General features: G+C 35.1%; 1 protein-coding gene across 3 annotated transcripts in view; it reads right to left on the bottom strand.

Annotated features, from left to right (window-relative positions):
* Window positions 1-20682, bottom strand: part of LOC134755617 (atrial natriuretic peptide receptor 1-like) — a 278568-nt gene that overhangs the window by 108885 nt on the left and 149001 nt on the right. Inside the window, exon 1 of one of the 3 annotated variants that reach the window (XM_063692111.1) lies at window positions 11596-11779. The exons of the other annotated variants lie outside the window; for them this stretch is intronic. The gene's annotated coding sequence lies outside the window, so the exon portion shown is untranslated. Of the gene's footprint in view, window positions 1-11595; window positions 11780-20682 lie in introns of those variants that run through there. 3 annotated transcript variants of the gene reach the window in all.

Here is a 20682-nt window from a genome sequence, read left to right as displayed (position 1 = left end):
CCTTGCGAACGGTTATATTTTATCCGAGATATGCGATAACCCACGGAATAGCTCAACTAGCTGCGGAGAGAGGAAATTACTGTGACCGCCGAACTATTATTAGCATGGTGGCTTCCTGATATTATGTTACTAAAACTAGTCAGTTTTAACGTGTGTCAAAATGAATAAGTGCACGTGTTACCGAAACATCGAACCTACGAGTATTGTCCTACACGGCGCGACAACGCGACACGTCGCGGCGTTTGTGGTATTTTATATAAAAGGAACCTTATTGTCGATGGCGCTTACGCCGTTATAAACGATGCTCCGATATAAATACAATGCCGCGCGACGCTGTGCGGCGTAAGCGCCATCGGCAATAAGGTCCCTTTTCATAGAAAATGCCCCATTTTGACAAACAGATCCAAGCAACGCGACAATGATAGCATTGCTTTTTCTTCGCAGTTATTTGTAAAACATTTTATTTTTAAATTAAAAATTCTAAGTTCAAAGTTTTTAAATTAATGATTTTATTTATGACATACAAGTCATAATATTATGTTAAATACTTACGAAAGAGAAATCGTTTTTTTTATATCACTAAGTGATACGAACCAAGGACTTTTTTTTATTAATACGGTGGATATAAATTTCTGCATGCCGCAATGTGTAAAAAGGTTACTAACCTTTGATCAAGGGTCACATTAACTATATCTAATCAAATACATTAATTATTTTGTTATTTACGACATAATTAACCTCTATCTAAAGTAAAAGATCAAGTTTCTAGATACCTACGTATAAAATACCTTCTTCTTCGACCTAGCGTTTTCCCGGCCTAGCGCCAGGGTCCGCTTTCCTACTCAATCTTCTCCACTTTGCCCGATCTTCGGCATCTTCAAGTGTGAGATTTGTCCGCTATCACAACGTCCAGCCAGCGCTTCTTAGGCCTATAAATGTTATAGGAAATCTTTACACAAATTGATTTAGCCCCAGAACATTAAGCTCAAGATTCTCAAGAAGGCGTGTGTGTACCCATGGACTCAGACAATGGCATATACAATATACAAATAAGTATACCGTAAATCTAGATGATCTTACTATGTAGATCTTACCTGGTCCAACAAATATCCGATCTTACCTGGTCCAACAAATATCCTTAGCCATTCAGCGTGGCAACGCAGCTGGCATATTTGGAACATTTGGGCCAGGTAGGGAACAGTTCGGGACTTAAAAGGAAATTTTTGACGGGACTTGTTTGTTATTAATAAGTTTTTATATACTAAGTGTATACAGTCTAGGTTTACTAGGTTAGTTTTAATTTTATAATATTGTAATTTTATTCAAATAATACCTTGAATAAAAAAAAAATAAGTATATTAAATATAAGAACCTAGTTTTTAGTTTTGCTAAATAGGTCAACGTATTTACATATTTACGTCGTCAGCACAGATGAGGTACCTAAAAGATAAATGAAGAGAAGATAAGAAAGACGCCGTTTTACAGTTTAATTTACGGCGTGTCTATATAATGAAGTCAAATGGAATGGCTTCTCCAGTTTTCATTGAGTAGGCAGTATCTCCACCATTTTATTACGTCTCAGCAGTGTAATACTGCACGTAGATACAATGTCAATGTGTTACTGTTCTCGCATTACCATAATGCTAGGTTATCAGTGATTTGACGTGCACATTATGATTATAGTACGCCAAGTGCAAGGCGAATTCATGCTTCCTTATTAGATTTGCAATATAATATGAGTGTTTTATACTAACAACTAACCACATACATCAACTTTTTTTTTACTTTGGTAAAACTTACTATTTGATATGGCTGTGTCGTTTTAATGATTCTTTAGGTTATTACGTTTTAGGTTATTATAGTGAAAAAGCCCATGAGAGGAGGCCTGTGCCTAGCAGTGGGATGTATATAGGCTGTATTGTTAATGAAAAGCTAATTGTGGTATTTTCTATAAAAAGGGACCTTGTTGTCGATGGCGCATACGCCAATATTTATAAACGATGCTCCGATATAAATTCAATGGTGCGCGACGCTGTACGGCGTAAGCGCTATCGACAATAAGGTCCCTTTTCATAGAAAAATGCCCCAATTAAATATTGTTTCGGGGGTAAGGGTTAAAGTATCTACTACTTGTAATAATATTTCGCATAACAATACGATTTGTGTCACATATTCTTACAGATTCCCGCGCCGTATTTCTTTAGTTGGAGTGTTTAAAAAGACTATAGTTTTAACTCAATATATACATTACTTAATAATGATACTTTCATAATACGCCTATTTGAAAAGTAAAATATCTTTATCCGTAAAACGAGCAGACGAATTACCTGGTGGTAAGCAATTACCGTCGCCTATGGACATCTGCGGTGGCAGCATGGTTGCATTTTTATCACCTGTCACTTTCGCACTTACATACTTGATAGAACGTGACAGTCATGGTGACAGGTGAAAAAAATGCTCAGTGTGTTTTCCGCTTTCAGATGAGAGTACGCTCTTTTCTTGAAGGTTTTAAGGTCGTAATGTCGTAATCGGTGATGCCGAATCTTGACATATCCTTTTTAGAACTATTGTTTACGAAGTACAATATGATGAACTTTTTATGTAAATAGCTTTATGAATGACAGTTATGTAGGTACGCAGTATTATGCAACTGTCGATAACGTTTCAAGGACAGCGATAAAGTTATGCGTATAAGCGAACTAGCTGACTTCGAAGATTGATAGAGCTGGCTTGTAATATTTTCAAGGCTGAATTGCTTGATAAGGACGCCAGTACATCATATCATACTATAAACAATTATACATCCTCTATTAAAAATATAGTTATTCATTTACACAAAGAAACACTTTCCTGAATAAGATCTACATAAAACGTATATAAAAGTTTAGTAGTTAGAGTAACAAACTAACGCCCAAAATCTGTCCCTAACATAGTTTTGTCAAGCGTCTTGTTGAAATAGATGTTAATTATGTACATAAGAAGCTAAGTATTATTTTTAAATTGGCAAAAACATCACCTGATAGTTTTGTATTGAATATTTGCTTGGTTATAAAACAAAAGATACCTATATTAATGTTTAAAAGTGCAAACAGATCATATATCAAGGTCATTTTTGTCGGTTTTACCAGTCGCATTTTTTTAACGTTTATTATATGTGAATTTGTAAATTTCGCAAGACATGCCTGCTCGTCAAAAATAAAATAAATAAATAAATAAATATTATAGGACATTCTTACACAGATTGACTAAGTCCCACGGTTAGCCCAAGGAGGCTTGTGTTATGGGTACTCAGGCAACGCGATATATATAATATATAAATGCTTAAATACATAGAAAACACCCATGACTCAGGAACAAATATCTGTGCTCATCACACAAATAAATGCCCTTACCGGGATTCGAACCCAGGACCATCAGCTTCACAGGCAGGGTCACTACCCACTAGGCCAAACCGGTCGTCAAAAAGAGTGTGGTTAGCCAGCATTCTAGTCAATTACCGATTTTGTTTGCTGTATTAGCCAAATTGTCGGCGGCCGGCATGCCTGCGGCTAATAACTCCTTTTTTTTACAAAAATAAAGCTGTAGCCGAGTACCTACCTATTTAATCGGATCAGACATTTCTATAAAACACCAGGGTTTTTATGCAGACAATTCTGTATGTACAGTCTGCAAAACACCGAAATACTATCTAATTAATGTTAATTTATGATTTAAAGCACAGCGTTACATCTGCCTGGTATTTTTATATTATTATCTTTCATCGTCTACAAACTAACATCAATGATTCATTCGTTTTGTGTGATTCTATTCACGGAGCACCTGCAATAAGTGTTTTGCGTCAAGTATATTTGCAGAATGCAGTTTTAGATACGAAACTACTGTTTGCGTAACGAGGTTCATAAAATCTATGAGTGTTTACCACCGTAAACTGTCCTCGTGCGTAAAATAGTTGATTTAGCTTTGACTAGAAATAGTAGAAATATATTCGATAAGCCGAGGGCAAGAGAGGCAGAGGCTGCCCGCCAACCAACTGGACTAGAACCATCTCCAAGGACATGACGGAGCTAGGCCTAACGCCAGCAATGACTCAAGATCGCAACAAGTGGCGATCAAGTATCAGGAGGGCCGACCCCAAATAGGGAATGCGCCAGGAGAATGATGATGATATTCGATAAGCCATTACAAAAATCCAAATATTATCGACAAATAAACAGTGATATTGGGTGCATGTCAAAACTTTTTCATTGTTTACGACAGATTGACAAATTAAATATTAATGGTTATAATTAATAAATAAAAATAAAACACTCTTTGGGGCACTTAACGCTTTTATGAGCAGCTAGAAGGTGTCGCAAAAGGCACGGTTGGCTGTGCATAGAGGGGTGCTGGTGCCTACACTTATGTATGGTAGCGAAAGTTGGGTATGGCAGAAGAGGCATCAGAGCCAAGTGAATGCAGTGGAAATAAGAGCGTTGAGAAGTGTGTGTGGTGTGAGATTACATGATAGAATTAGAAACAGTGTGATAAGGGAAAAGTGTGGACTGAGCGAAGATGTAGTGACAAAAATTGAGAAAGGTATGTTGAGATGGTTTGGACACGTGGAAAGAATGAGTGAAAGAAGGCTAACAAAGAGAGTGTGTAAGGGAGAGGTAGAAACGGGAGTTGGAAGGGGCAGACCTCGGCGGACTTACTCTGATCAGATCGGGGAAATCCTGAAGAAAGGCCAGGTCAAGAGCACCCTAAACCGGCGAGCGTGTATGAGGAATGTTATGAAAGTGAAGGAAGCGAAAGAGATATGTCAGGATCGTAGCAAGTGGAAATCCGTGGTCTCTGCCTACCCCTCCGGGAAATAGGCGTGATTATATGTATGCATGTAATTAATAAATAAATAATTATCGTGTAGGAGATGTCAATTCAGTTGATTTCAATTTCTCGGGAACAATGATAACCGCCGAATAAAGAAAGGACGAAGAGAACCAATTGTCAGAAGTGTAAGATAGCGAACTGTTAAGTTAGTATAAGAAAGTATTTTTCTAATACTTTGATTAGGTACCAAAATTTACCTACTTTGCTCTTTATTATGGAGATGCGCGAAGATAACTTTTCCATACCGTATAAGTAGGTATGTAACTTTGTTAAACCGAGGCCTTTTGTTGATTGCATTCAAGTCCTTAAGCGTTGTAGGCAAAACATCCGTTGCCCACACACTTGTTCGATATCCTCTGGTTATTAAAAATCAACATTTCATCTCATAGGAAAGTCCCTACTCCACATATTTAATTAAAAACGGGTAAAGTGTCCATGTGCATGATACCTAGTGTAATTACGCTTTAAAGAGCAGAGATATTTTGATTATTCAAGCTATTAATTTCTAATCACCATTATTTTGTAATATTATTTAATAAAATAGTACATTACGATACATGTGCGATGTGCGAATTACCTAGTCACAAGTGTATCGTACAACGTTTTACAGTACATAATTATGGCCCTTTAAGTTTTCGACATAGGCACGTATAGTGCTAATTCCCGCTCTAGTGCAGCAAAGTAGCAACATATGTACCTACTACTGTAATAGTACATTTCAATGCAAGTGTGGAAAGTGTGTTTCTCCTACGGCTCATAAAAGACATCTTGGGACTCGTAAATAATAACACTTTCACAAGTACATTGAACGACGTTTTTTAATACATTGCGACTAAATCACAATAAAACAAATAATTACTTACATGAGTATTACAGTCACTAATTTTCCCTTGAATGATAATTATTGTATATTATATATTTTTTAGCAGTATAAACTACGTTCAGCGTTGATTTAGGTATACTGCAAAAATTAACCACATTAACTCATTTCATACAAAAACACTTACAGTTGGAATTGAAGTTAATTATTTTGATACTGCTAAATTTTAAGTGAAAATAGCAGGCGCCGCATTTACTTTTAATTTTTTTCTGTTAACCACAGCTAACCTGGCAATGATAACTAGTTCCATTCAGCCAAATAATATAAAAGTTTTTTTTTTGTGAAATATCGTATTATATAACGTTTTATTTATATAATAACAAATAAATACCTGTGTACCTAACAATACTTTTTGTACGTAATAAATGTCTAATGGCAAAATTAAAATATAAAAAGTTTTTGAACATCCAAACTCTTTGATGTGAGCGTATCGATTACGGTTAGAATTAAATTTAAAGAAGCTGGAAAAGTAAAAAGCACTAGTTAGCAAAAACCAACTTTGCGAACGTTAAACAACTGTCTTTAAAAATATATTAAAATTTTGCCACACAACATGTCTAGTTTATTAGTTAAATGTTAAGTACACTATCAAAGACAACACCTGAATCTTTGTCTAACAATAGAATTTAGTTGCACTTACGATTCGCGCATACCTACGGTGTTTATTTATATAGTTGCAAGTGTTGCAACGTAGCATCTTTGTTAAAATATTCGTGGTTTTGTAAGAACAGTAGAATAATATTCAAAAGTAATTATTACACACTTTATATATGTATATCATCATTCGCTTGCCCTTGTCCCATTCACTTGGGGTCGGCGCAGCATGTCTTTTTCTTCCATACCTCTCTGTCACCCGTCATCTCATCATTCACTTGCGTTAGTTTCATATCATCTTTCACACAGTCCATCCACCTTTTCATCGGTTTTCCTCTCCTCGTACCTCCCTCCACATTCATTCTTAATACCTTTCTCGTCACATGACTTTCATCCCTCCGCATCACATGCCCGTACCATGCTAGGCGATTTGCCCTTACTTTTTCTGTTATGGGTTCATTCATCATGGGTTCACCCTTTCAGGCTTCCTCTTATATACTCATTCCTTATCCTATCCATTCTCGTCACTTTATATATGTATATATTAAGTTTATATATACGTGTGTATAAAATCTTGTAACTTTCTTTTGAACCACTTCTTGTTTACTGATATAATTTAATATTGTCTTCGGTTACCGCCATAGTTACTCATGAAATAAAACTAACGGGTGACACCCGTTGACCACGAACGCTGTAAACGTCGGGATGTATTATAAATTCAATATACGCGATAGGATCCGTTTTCATAGTTTTATTTCATGATATAAATTTGGCGTAATTCCATAACTGCTGACAATTCACTAATACGCTGACATGAAACTGATCTGATGGTCCAGTCGGAAGGTAGCAAAAGGAACTTATCGATAGAAAATACAAACATATTGAATTTAAGCTCATTCTACAGATCTTGATGAGTACTTTATAGACATGTAAAGGAGAAGAAGTACATTCTGCAATAAAAGTATGTAACAATTTTTTTTTGTTACAAAATCTTATTTTCTATATGCATATTATAAAATTTCTAAACTTCCTGAAGCACACCTCGCCTGTTTATTTTTGTTTATAATTAGTACCTACGTCTTTATATTAATTAGTAATTTATTTGTAATTTCTTGCTTAAATTTTGGCATATGTAAATACTTAATGGGTAGAAAAGTAAGTTGATAATAAAGCTACGTCGTAGCATTAAGCTAGTGTTATTATGGAGAGAGTGTCCATAAAACTTTATACATCGCTACCCCATCGATTTAGGACACTTTTGAACTGTCACGATGAACAGACAATGAGGACATAAAGAACAGACAATGTAAGATAATCATCATCTTCCTAACGTCGGCATTGCCACGGCTCGACCCTAATCAAATACCCTATCTATCTGGTTTTGTACTAAAATGACAGTTAGATTATGCAGATTCTGCAGTTTATTGTCCTATCAAAAAGGTATGTCATAATCGTCAATATAATGTTTTAGGTACAACGATTGTATATAGGTACCATATATATAAGGATAAGGGATAAGGTTGTTAATAAGGAAACTTTGAAGTGGATGGCACTTAACAAAGGCGAAATTAACTCGAGGGTTCGTTAGCTTAATATTAGTTAATAGCTACATGTAGCTACTTGCGTCAATTTAACATACATCACGCACTATACTATGTTAATTTTCTAAATGGGGTAAAATTTAAAGTACCTACATACCTACCCAGTGGATTGTTTTAGCGTTTCTAGTAGAAAGCTAAACTTTAACTGTCACCATTTATGATTTCCCTGAAAATGATCCATTTTTATCTTTGAGCGCGTCACGGCCATAAAATATGTTGAATAAATTAAAAAAAAACCGGTCAAGTGCGAGTCGGACTCGTTCACGAAGGGTTCCGTACCATTACGGAAAAAACATCAAAAAAATCACGTTTGTTGTATGGGAGCCCCATTTAAATATTTATATTATTATGTTTTTAGTATTTGTTGTTATAGCGGCAACAGAAATACATCATCTGTGAAAATTTCAACTACCTAGCTATCACGGTTCATGAGATACAGCCTGGTGACAGACAGACGGACAGACGGACAGCGGAGTCTTAGTAATAGGGTCCCGTTTTTACCCTTTGGGTACGGAACCCTAATAATCATTATAGTATAATGAAGTAATGTATCAAGTATAAATAATTTCATCAAACGTGACATTTTTGGACTGAGAGTGATTCAAGTAAGTCTTTTTATTAACAAGGATCACTTTTACTGCAGAAAAGCGCCCGTTTCTCTTTGAGGGACTAAAATACAATTATTGGAGTGACAGTAATATTCAATTTCATTTGTTATTCCAACGTGTTTAAATATTCTTATAATATACTGTATATGTAAGTAATTATATTAATGTGAAAGATTTGATGTTTATGTTAGGCATCAACAAATCAACCTCAGCATGTCTTGCGTAAACAGTAAAGCCGTGTATTGTATTGTATTTAATTATTGCCAAAATATCATATTTATTGTTTTCAAGTTCTGTCTCTTAAAACAGTGTATTAAAAAATTAGATTTTTTACACCTATATAGTTCTGATGATTAATATTGTGTGCATTTTGCAATATCATAATTTAAGTCATGCATTTATTTTTATTTCTATTGTTAAATCAAATAAACAAACAAATCTTATCTTACCGACGTCAGTAGGGGAATTATTTTACAAGATTAGTAGGTATTCAATTAACATTAGAACAATGGTCGTTGTATTCGTTTATTTTTGTAACATAAACGTGACTCAAGGGTGATCAAATGTTTGCTAGGTAACATATTATGAAAGGTGAACAAAATATACCTACTCGGAATATGTCAAAGTTTTTAGATAACTTAATAAACCAAAAAAATACATAGGAAAATAAGGAAAAACAAGTATCCCAGTTAGGTTTTTTTTTTTCATTTCAAACGTGCATCTTTTATATATAAATGAGTGTAAATAGTGCCATAGAGAAATAAATGAGCGTAAAGTACTCACTCCATACAAAGATAAAAACCTATATATATAGGAAGTTTAAACCGAGCTTTGCGTAAACTTATTTATTAAGATTTAACCTTAATAAGTCTTAAGTTTTAAGCAAGTTTTAAACTTATTAGCTATATGTTTAGCATACCTGCCATAGAGTTTAGGTACTTATTTCTCTATGATAGTGCTGAAATTATCGAAGATGTCTAATAAATAATTTCATAATATCTATGTTATTTAAAAACATTCATTTAATAACCACGTCCGTTTAGTATTTGAAGTCGGTTAAAATAGGATTTAATTATTTATGTTACGGACTAAGGAAAGTCTCGCTGGATGGTTAGAATTAGAAGGATATAATTTCTTACATAAATCTTTGTAAAAGATGTAGGTAATAAAAGCAAAATCAAAACTTTGCTCGATGACTAAACTTTTAATAGTTTAGCACAATTTGCCGTATTCGTATTATTTAATTACGCAAATATTTTAAAAAACTTTTCGAGAAAATTGCCGCACATGACCACAAGTGTAGCGAGTGGTTGAAAAAGTGGAATCTAGAGCGTTGCGAGATTTTCAAGGCACAAATGGTAAACAAACTTTTCTGCCCTGGTGAAACACAAACGTGACGTTTTCACCACACCTACGAGAGCCATATACTAGCTGTAAAACATTATAAGATTTAGTAGTAGTAGAATAATTAATGCTTTTAATAATTGACCGTTAAAAAGTCCATTCTACTGGTTAACATGAGGTTGAGGAAACAAGTAGAAATTTGCACTCTAGAGGACTGACACACTGTTTTCAAAGAAAAAAGAGAACCTTTCCAACTCGGAAATTCCGAGTAGCAGTAAGTAGGTAATACTTTTGAATTCAGAATATAGGTATTCACTATTCAGAGTACCTTTTATCGCAAAGTATTTGTATGTTAAATAAGTATTTTAAAAATACCTATTTTGTATTTAGTATTTCAAATACAAATTTAAAAACTATTTTGTATTTTGCATTAAAAATAGTATATCAAGGAAGTATTTGTATTTTGTATTTAAATACTTTTTGTAAACCATTTTTCACATATCTGCCAATGATAGGAAAACTACTGTCATTTTTTCCTAAATAACAATCTGACTCGGTGCTAAAAATAGTATAGGAAATGATCAGAGCGTCGAATTTGTAATTCAAATTTGCCAGCATCGTTTTTAATTGTTCAACGTTATTTATAACATATTTTAAATTAAATTAACGATCACTCAAGACGTGTTTTCCTATTGACAGTTTTATTGACAATAAAGTATAGTTTTATAGTTTCTGGTAGTGCCATTCATCAAAACTATGGTTAGATGAAAACGATATTATATTTTTTTTCGGAATTATTAAAATATTAGATACTTCTCAGTAATTACTATAAAACGTTACCATGTAGCATTAATTTTACCAAGGTATCTTTTTAGGGTTTCGTAGTCACCTAGGAACTACAACTAGTTTCGCTATGTCCATCGTCCGAGGCTTTGCTCCGTGATCGTTAGTGCTAGAAAGCTGTAATCTGGCATGTATACAAATCATGCATTGCGACAGAACGGTGAAATAAGAACTATATTTTTTTTCTTTGACCCAATAGTGTTGGCTACCATTGGAAACGTCTTTCAAAACGAATAAGGGTCTCCAAAAACCATTTTTTGATATAGTTAATATTTTCGGAAATAATCGCTCTGAAAGAAAAATTGCTTGCGTATAGCATCGCAACCATAATGTGATATGGAGTGTTATTTTGAAAATATATTTTTTTTATATGTATTCTAGTTTTAAGATATCTGTTTATGGGCCACTAGTTGCCTGATATAAAGATTTTCATTCATTCATCCAAAGCGCTGCAAAGGTACTCCCTCATGTGTGTAATGTATATGATACTTACTAATAGCCCCCGTTTGGCCTATTTTAACAGAATGCTAACTACAAAACCCTACACTGAGCATGGCCTGACATGTTCTTGGCCGATTTTTATACCAACTTACACATACAACATGGGACCTACCAAAAAATACAGTAATGACTCGTATATAAAACGTATAGGTGCGCAACCGATTGTTCTTGTAAGTTATACTTGAAGTATAAATTTAAATTATTTTGTAAGTTGTAATTTGCATGTGCGGCGTCACCGCACCCCAGCCGTGTTAGCACAGCTGTTCACCACAAATAGTCCGTAAACACGGCCCTCGCATTCGTATCATATTTTTTCAAACAACTAATTACACTCTTATATTCTAATTAATCAACAAACCAAACTGCGCGATTTTTCACTATTTTACCGTCACTTTTTAGCACTATCACTAATTCCACTTTTGAAAATCACAAGTCTTTATTTATAACACACTTATTTCGACTGTTTTTTTCTAGTTTCACCTTGTTTCCCGCGGCTTTAGTTATCGTGTTATGTTTCCCGCGCAAAACGGCAAACGACGCGTATACCCCCACCAGTAGCGCGAATGAGACTGACAGCCGAGAAAATGGTAACCCTGATCAAACAACTACCGAGCGATATTGTACGGACGATGTCAAAAATAAGTAAACATTTTTCGCCTTATTGCAGTGGACTAAAGTTAAAAACTGTTATCACGTTATAGACGGTGATTGTAACGCGTTTGTTTTTTAATAGTATGTTTTTCGTTTCTACTCGGGTTAGGTTAAAGGTGGATGAAGTGTTTTATGTGCTTAGCTCTCATACAATTTATTAATTACTAGAAACGCAATAAATTGACAATAGGTTTAGGTAGGTACTACATCATGTCTAACACCTAAATACATGCATATTTATTACAGGTCTATTTGTAAGAGCAGGTCATAGATTTTAACTGATTATGTACCTAAATATTTATTTAGGCATTTGACGACAGTATTTTAGTGAATAAAATAATTCTTAATTTTGTATTAATGGCACCTTAACAGATCGTTGCAACTATTTGTAAAAAAAATGCGGAAATTATTTAGATAGTATCGATTATTTTCTTTGTAAAATGTTTCATTTCTAATACTCGGAAACTAATACTATTCCTTTGCGCTCCCTATATAGGACACATCGTTTCCAAGGACCTCGTACACTGTTATTATTATGATGAATCACGACAAATGACGGTATAAAATTTATCTATTGTTTACATACATAGTCATACGATATATTAATACGAAAATATATTAAGATACATTGTGCTTACATGACACTTAACGATTCGCACCATGGTAACAAAATAAAATTTAACCTACAATATTTTTTATCTGAAAACAGCAAATACTTAATAGGAAACAAATGGATGTAAAACTATAATTTTGCGTTATTTTTCATTCGGATTTAGGTATGTATCTTTTTACTGACTTTAGCTTTAAACTTCTGGTAACAAAATAAATTCGCGATAGACCCGTTTGTAAATGTGATTTAATATGTGTACAAAAAATACAACCTTTCCGCAACTGGTTCTTAAAACGTGTCAAAATGAAAAAAAAAAAGGCTAAATTTAGATTTGACAACATTCAAGCGAACATTTTACTCCAGTGTAAGAACATTTTTGAAGCCGTCTACATACTTCAGACGTCTAAATATATTGGCGGCATAATATATAACGCGACGGCTCTCTTCTTGACTTCAATTTAATTCTTCTTGACTTAAACCGGTCCACGTGATACAGTTATCCTTTCTCCATAAATATACCCCGCCCGGATCTATAAATATTAAGTACTTAACACACAATTTCCCGCTATTTAAAAAAACATATTTGGTCACTGAAAGATTTAATCGGGTAAAAAGTAAAATCTTCCGCGGCATTTTTGACGTTGTCCGTCACAAACAACAGAGCAACATATATAATGTAGACAGACCTACGTGCATATGAATAAAGCCTTTGTGTTTGTCACGGCGTCGAAAAGGTAAACTTTCAGTCATTCTTGAACTCATGAACCATACATAGGTAGGTATACGAAGGTACATAAAAAAATAACGCTAATAATGATATAAAACAAAAAATCACGGCACGTTTAAGTTCAAAATCGTATGTTTTTTAAAATTCCACATCTAGTCTAGAAACTAGGTATTAATGTTATCACAAGTGTGACTAGAACAAGGAAACATGTCAGTAGGTAAACTGCAGTTGTGGTTGCACATGCAAACATCAATTCCAAGGCCACCCCGGTTGTTTTAATGTTTGTGATTGACTTGTTTTCGGACTCGTCGAACCAAACGACTGAAATCAAATTGCGGCATCAATCAACATCATCGGCGAGAGCAAGGCTGCTCGGCTTCGCTGGCATGTGGAGAGGATGGGAGAGGATGCGTGCGGCCAAGAGAGCTTATCCGGGGTGACCAACTGGGAGACGTCCGGTCGGAAGGCCCAGGTACCGATGGATCGATGAGGTTCAGAAAGACCTGTGTGACATCCAAGCGGCTGAATGGCGTTGGATCGCACAGGATAGGAACGAATGGAGATATCTAGTGTCGGAGACTAAGATCCACTTCGGGTCGCTGAGCCAGCGAAGTAAGTAAGTAAGTATAATAAGAAAGAGCTGCGACTAATAATTTGACTAGTTTTTCTATGGCTGTAAACAATGAAACTTTATTCAATACCTATACAATCTTACTTACATTTTATCGGGAGCAGTTAAGACAAAAAGTCAACGCACCAAAATATTTTTAGTGACCAGATCTTCTCGTTGGTCACAATAAAGGATATATTATATGATGATAGGTTGTAATATGAAGGCATTTCAGAAAATTTTGTTGGTAACCCGTGAAATTGAAATATTATAAGTTGAAAAAAAAAAAAAACTACCTTACATGTCCTAATCCAAACTATTTGTACAAGTGGGCTTAAAAATAAGCATTTTGACAAGTCATAAGTGTACAAATAAAATATAACAAACATTCATTGAATTTTAAACAAGAAATAAATAAATACAATTGGTAACAATTAATAAATTATTAGAAAATCAAAGTCAAAATTACATACAAACAAGGGAATTAAATGTCAGCATATAAAACATAAATATCATGAAGTTAATTCAGTCCCAGGCAGTTTTATCACAACTTAACACCCACACACTAACCCCACACAAAGACTATTTTTTTTTATTAGCATTAAGTACCTACCCAGAAACAGCCTACATTACGTATTAGAGGAAAATTTCCCAAAATTGCGCTTGTTAAGACTTGTAAACTTTTCGTTTAAGACATGTTTGAAATACCGAGGTGCTTCGAAAATTTGTTAAAGAACAAATTCTTTATCGCTTTACCATCGCATAACTTTTGAACTCCTCAAATACCTTCCAAAGGAATAAGGCTCTATACTTTTGCGTTTTCCATGTGGTAGGCGAGTCTTCTGCTTCTGCCAGCCGAGAATTTTGTAAATTCTGGACGAACTTGGCAAAATGCGTAAATCTAAATGCATGAGCTTGTTCCTGAAGTTGCCAATGTTTTGTAGCAGATAATTGACTTTCACATCTTGTTACTCAACGTTGAAATTTAGATTCATAATAGTGACTGCAACAAATCAGAAAGAAACAAGCCAATGGAAGCCTTATTGTTAATAGTGGCCAATTAATATGTAGTGGCCAATAACTATAACTAATATATTTAGCCTATTTGACCAAGTGATATAAAATTAACATGCATTACGAGTAAATAAGAAAAAATACAATTTACATTACTATAGACTGAAAATATGAAAAATTTCCGACATCATTCCATTTCGAAATTTCAAAATTTTGGAATCATTCCGAAGGCACACAAGTAGATAAGGCGCTGCCGCCTATCTAGATCTAAAAGGACATTGGGAGAAAGAGGCCCTTTAAATCATAAGTGCCTACCTATGTGATATAATTAATAACTGTAGATAGACATTTTCACTTAAATGTGTACCATATACTTTTTTCGAAAATCCATCAACTTTTGTGTTATTCTTACTCATAATCACGAGGACTATCGATTTAAAAAGAAAGACTATCGATTTAAAATTTCAGTTTTGTAACGAATTTTCACATACATTTTGTATAGACCGTTACAAAACTGACACCCAAAATTTGTATGAAAAACTGAACAATAGTACTCGTGATTCTGAGTCTAAATAACCCAAAAGTTTATGATTTTTCGAAAAAAAGCAAATGGTTGGTACCATTTATTCTGAAAACCCCCAGATAAGCAGGATATTTAAATATAAACGGAACACTATTATTATGACTTGAAACTACCCGTCTTTGTAACTTCATACAAGTCACAATTGTGCAAGCAATGTGACTGCTTAGCCAGCGTACCCCGAGATCCCTCGAGGTGAAATTCGCTCGTTTCAATAAACTAACTAAACTAACTGCACCGTCAGACTGTTAACTGCTGATTAAGTCTGGAGATAGGGATCTGCAATTAGTTCTAAATGCGCTTTCATAACTGCCATTCAACGGTTGCAGTGTGATTTAATAAGACAAATTAGAGGGGACGCTTTTGTGTATTTTGTATTTCGCTGCCGCTTATTAATTTGATTAAACAGACTTTGGTTATTAATTTGATTAAACAGGAGTGACATCCCGTATTAATTAATACATTATAAATAATCAAAGCAATATTTAATACCAACATATAAAAATAGTAGAGTCTTATTTCACTTTAAAGACATTCGTAAAACCTCACAAGCTTTTTTTAGTTAATTTCTTTCAAAATTGTTAAAAGAAGAATATAATTGTTTCCTGTTAAAAAGTAGGTACTTATACTACTTAATTGAGCTAAAGTGTTTTTTTAGGGTTGTATTCTTGTCTTTGATCGTATACAAGACTCTTAATAAATAAATACTGTAGAAGTTGCGAAACATCGTAAAAAAGTATTAAAGTATTACGTAAATAAGCCCGTGGGATCACGGTCGCAGATGAGATGCGAGGGTTGTTGCGAATCTTTTTTTTTAAACCCTACCGAGCTAAACAAAGACTAAAGAATGCTTGAGAAAAACAATGGCCCACGAAGGTGAAGGTTGAATAGTTTAAACGAATATTTAAGTTATGAAAATCCGCGGAAAATAAATTATATTGATAAATATGTAAGAAGACATTTAAATAAAAGTTTAATTAATAGGTAGTTATTATTACTAGCTATATAATACTCGTATATACCTAGTAATAGTTATTTGTTTCAAAAGGGGGAAAAGTTGTTGTTTAACCGCTCGTGCTAATATTAATACCCGAGCAAAGATTCCAAAATTTAACCACGAGCGTAGCGAGGGGTTCGAAAGGTGGAATTTTGAGCGTTGCGAGGGTTTCAAAGCACGAGGGTTAAACAAACTTTGCCCCCGAGTGAAACACAAAATTTTTCACCACACCAACCCGAAGAAAATATTAACTGTAAGATATCAAACAAAGTCAAATCAAATCCAAATCAACGTAATTAAATATTTGTCTTTCAAAATCATAATTTAATAGTCAAGTCTACCAGCTAACATAAGGAAACAACTCAAAATTTGCATCTGATTACTTTGCCCCACATGTGGATAAAATGCAACTTTCTCATAAGTTTTTGAACATATAACATTTAAAACTTTCGCGGTTTAAACACATATTAAATCACATTTAGAAACGGGTCTATCGCGATTTTTTTTTTTTTTAACCTTTATTTACCGACGTTTCGACACAGGTTTCACTGGTCGTGGTCGCGGCTAACTGACGTCCCAGCAAAATGTCAAAACAGAGATTTGTGTGGCTACCCCACGAAAAGTGCATTTTAAGTTCGAGGTAGACATCACATTTTCAAACCACCCACTACACATAAAAGTTAATTATTGTCAATAGTCCGACACACAACACTCACAACATCCGCGCACACATCCGAAGATAGATCCCTCGGCTTTAACTTCTGGATCACTGGTCCCCAAGTTGCCGATAAGTTAAAACCATCTTCCCTATTAAAATTTCTGGGGTGCTTCTTGATTTCAATCGCTTCTCGCACAACTCGAGGATAATAATGGCGTTCAGTGGAGACAACTTTTGGTTTATGAAGCTCAATCCAGTGATTTGCGCCGCATGTAAGTAGATGTTCGGCGATCGCGGACTTGTTTACTTGGCGATTTTTACTGCCGCTATGTGTTCTTTCACTCTCTCTTGCACACTTCGTTTGGTTCAAACCAATGTAGGGTAGGGTGGTCTAAGACTGCGCACTTAAGGTTTGAGACGTGATAAAATAAAAACAAACGGTATAATTAAAGTCAACTTTTGTTATTTTCTTCCCGAATAACAAGACAACATAATTTTAAACTCTATTAGTAAATGAGATCAACCAATCTTGATATATTAGAGCATAATTGGAAAACGAGAAATGCGCATTCTTACACTACCCGCGTTGTAAGAATGCGCAGCAGGATGTGTAAGATTGCGCGGGTGGTGTAAGAATGCGCGATACCTAAGGAAACGCGGTAGCATATCCAGCCAAGTTTAATTATTTACATAAGTCACAAGCAAAGGCGGCAGCACCCGTGTGCGCTGTGTATTGATCATGCCACCATTCATTACAAGCGATACACGTGATCCAGTCTTCAGTAATTGGATCTTTATAGATTTCGCCACATCACGGGCATGCCCAAGAGGGTCAACATCATTTACAACAACATAGCTTGTATAAATTGTAGATTGCTCTTTGGCTTCAGCAAAATTAGCCTCGTGTTTTCTCGTTCGGTTACAGAACTAGCCAAGAAATCAGCTTCAGTGAATACCTCAGGATTACAAGGTGATATTCCTAAAGGTTTAAAACTTTCAGCAGCGCATGCGGGGTTTGCAGCTTTGGGATAAGCTGGAGTGAAGATTTTAAACATTTGGAATATTTATAGTTTTTCCTGGGTTATTTCTGAGCCATTTTTCACATTCGTGTGGAAATGGATGTGTAAGACTGCGCGCGCATTTTTACACATTCGTACCATGCGCATTCTTACACATTCCTCCATTTTCACTAAAACATACTGGTAACGCCACCTATGCAAAATGACGTGAACTAGCGACGGCCGTTCAAACGCGCCATCGCATACGCGATCCAAATTCAAGATCTCATATTTTAATTTACCTAGGTCTTATTAGTGACAATACATTTAAATTGAAGAAAAATAAGATCAAAATGTGATAAAAACTTCAAACTTAACCTAGAGTATCTTATTTTCACAGTAAACTAAATTGATTCCGGGAGCAGTAACAGGTGCTATTACACTTCAAAACAGCACTGAAGTTAGCCACGAACTTCACTTTGTATTTAAGTTATGACGTATGCGCATTCTTATCGACCGCGCAGTCTTAGACCACCCTACCATGTACACACTTCCGCAACTACATTCTATTTTGTAAACGCCCGGATTTTGGTACGGAATGACATATTTTGGACTGCGTAAAAGATCTGCTACTTTGAATAACGGCTTGTATACAGCCTTGATGGAGAATTTCTTAAGTACTGCTCCTACTTTGTCCGTTATCCCTTTCACATATGGTAAGAACGCTGGTTGTCTGTTGACCTCTGGATGTCTTTCCGTTCTCTTCGGCTTGCGTTTCATCCCCCCTCGGTATCCATTCTTTTCCAGTACAGCTTTGACATGCGCTAGTTCACCGTCCAGGTGCTCAGGGTCACATAAGTCATGTGCCCTGTTCACCAAGGACGTGATCACGGATTGTAGGTGCCTTGGGTGATGATGAGAGGATGCCTGTAAGTATCTGTCGGTATGCGTAGGTTTTCTGTATACAGAGTGTGCCAAGGTGCCGTCCGATCTCACCATCAGTTTGACATCCAGAAAAGGTAAGGATCTGTCACATTCTATTTAATGTGTAAATTTCACTCTTGAGTGGATGGAGTTTAGATGCTCGGTGTAACTTTTGACGGTATCGTTATTCCCCTTAAAAATGCAGAAAATATCGTCCACGTACCTCTTCCACATTGCAATGACGTTAGGTCCCGACTCCAGTGCTAACTCCTCAAAATGCTCCATCCAGATGTTAGCGATTACTGGAGCAACCGGACTACCCATTGCTACTCCATCCACCTGGAGGAAATACTGGCCTTGATATATGAAATAGTTTCCCTCCAAGCAGTGTTCCAGTAAAGTGATATACTTTTCCGATATCCTACATTCCTGTAGTTTCTTTTTGATAATGTCCAGACATTCTGTTAATGGAACGTTGGTGAACAAAGATTCCACATCAAAACTCACCATAATCTCATCTGGTTCCAGTCTTATACCCTTGACAATATCAATGAAATGGCGAGAATCTTTTACATAGGACGAGGTCTTTCCAACTAGTCCCTGAACTAGTTTTTGAACAATCAAGAAAGCCTTTACCAGCTGGTGTGCATTAAAATAAAATACTTAAACCCATATTTTCCCATACTAGCCTTTGTTTAATGTATGTGGGGTAAAATAACAATATGACCGAATTAATCAGAGAAAAAACCTGCCTCATGGCTCTGATAATTTACCTTAGGCCCTTGAATAGCTTACCTTTCCCAGAAAAAATGCATCATTTATATATATCCATTCCTTTACATATGTACCTAACAGTTTCAATGAGTCGTGTCGGAAAAGTGCTTAGTGCGGTCATTGAAACGTGGCTTATTACGTCATTATAATGTGCCCTTGCTCAATAACATACTTTGGAGTCAAACACCTTTATAATATCTACTGTCGTCTAGATTCAAATACATAGAGGAAACTGACGATAGCGGGCGTGTATTGAGTTGAGTTGGATAACCAAATAATTTACGTTTATTTCCAAGCCAAGCTCCTTCTATTCCGAAGACATGCTTGAACTAAATTACAATATATTTTTGATGATGCTGCTGCTAGTGACTCTAAGTCATATCAGGGATATTATCTATATATGTCATAGTCATATATGGAAATCAGATAATTCTGAATGAAAAACTCCATTTAACCTAGTTAAGTCCAAAAGTAGTCAGACAAAGAATTTGACAATGACCTCTATTCTTCTGACGATTATTTGAAGCCACGTAAGTTGTGAACGGCAAATAATGACTAAAAAAACCGGTCAAGTGCAAGTCGGACTCGCGTTCCAAGGGTTCCGTACATTACACAATTTAAACAATGTATTTTTTTATGTGAAACGTGAGTGAAATATCTTTAAAAAACCCGTAGGGGCGGATCAAAAACTAAGTAATTAAGTCTGACTTACGCTTGACTGCACATTTCTAATAGGTTTTCCTGTAATCAATAGGTAAAGATCTATTTTGTGTATTTTTTTCAAAATTTTTGACCCAGGAATTTCGGAGATAAAGGGGGGGAAATGGTCATTTTTTGCCTATTTTCTTGAATAACTTCTAAACTATTTATCCTAAACTTATAAAAAAATATATTCAGGATTC

Source organism: Cydia strobilella, chromosome 1 (genome assembly GCF_947568885.1).
Source record: "Cydia strobilella chromosome 1, ilCydStro3.1, whole genome shotgun sequence".
NCBI lineage: Eukaryota > Metazoa > Arthropoda > Insecta > Lepidoptera > Tortricidae > Cydia > Cydia strobilella.
This window is presented reverse-complemented; position numbering and strand designations above follow the sequence as displayed.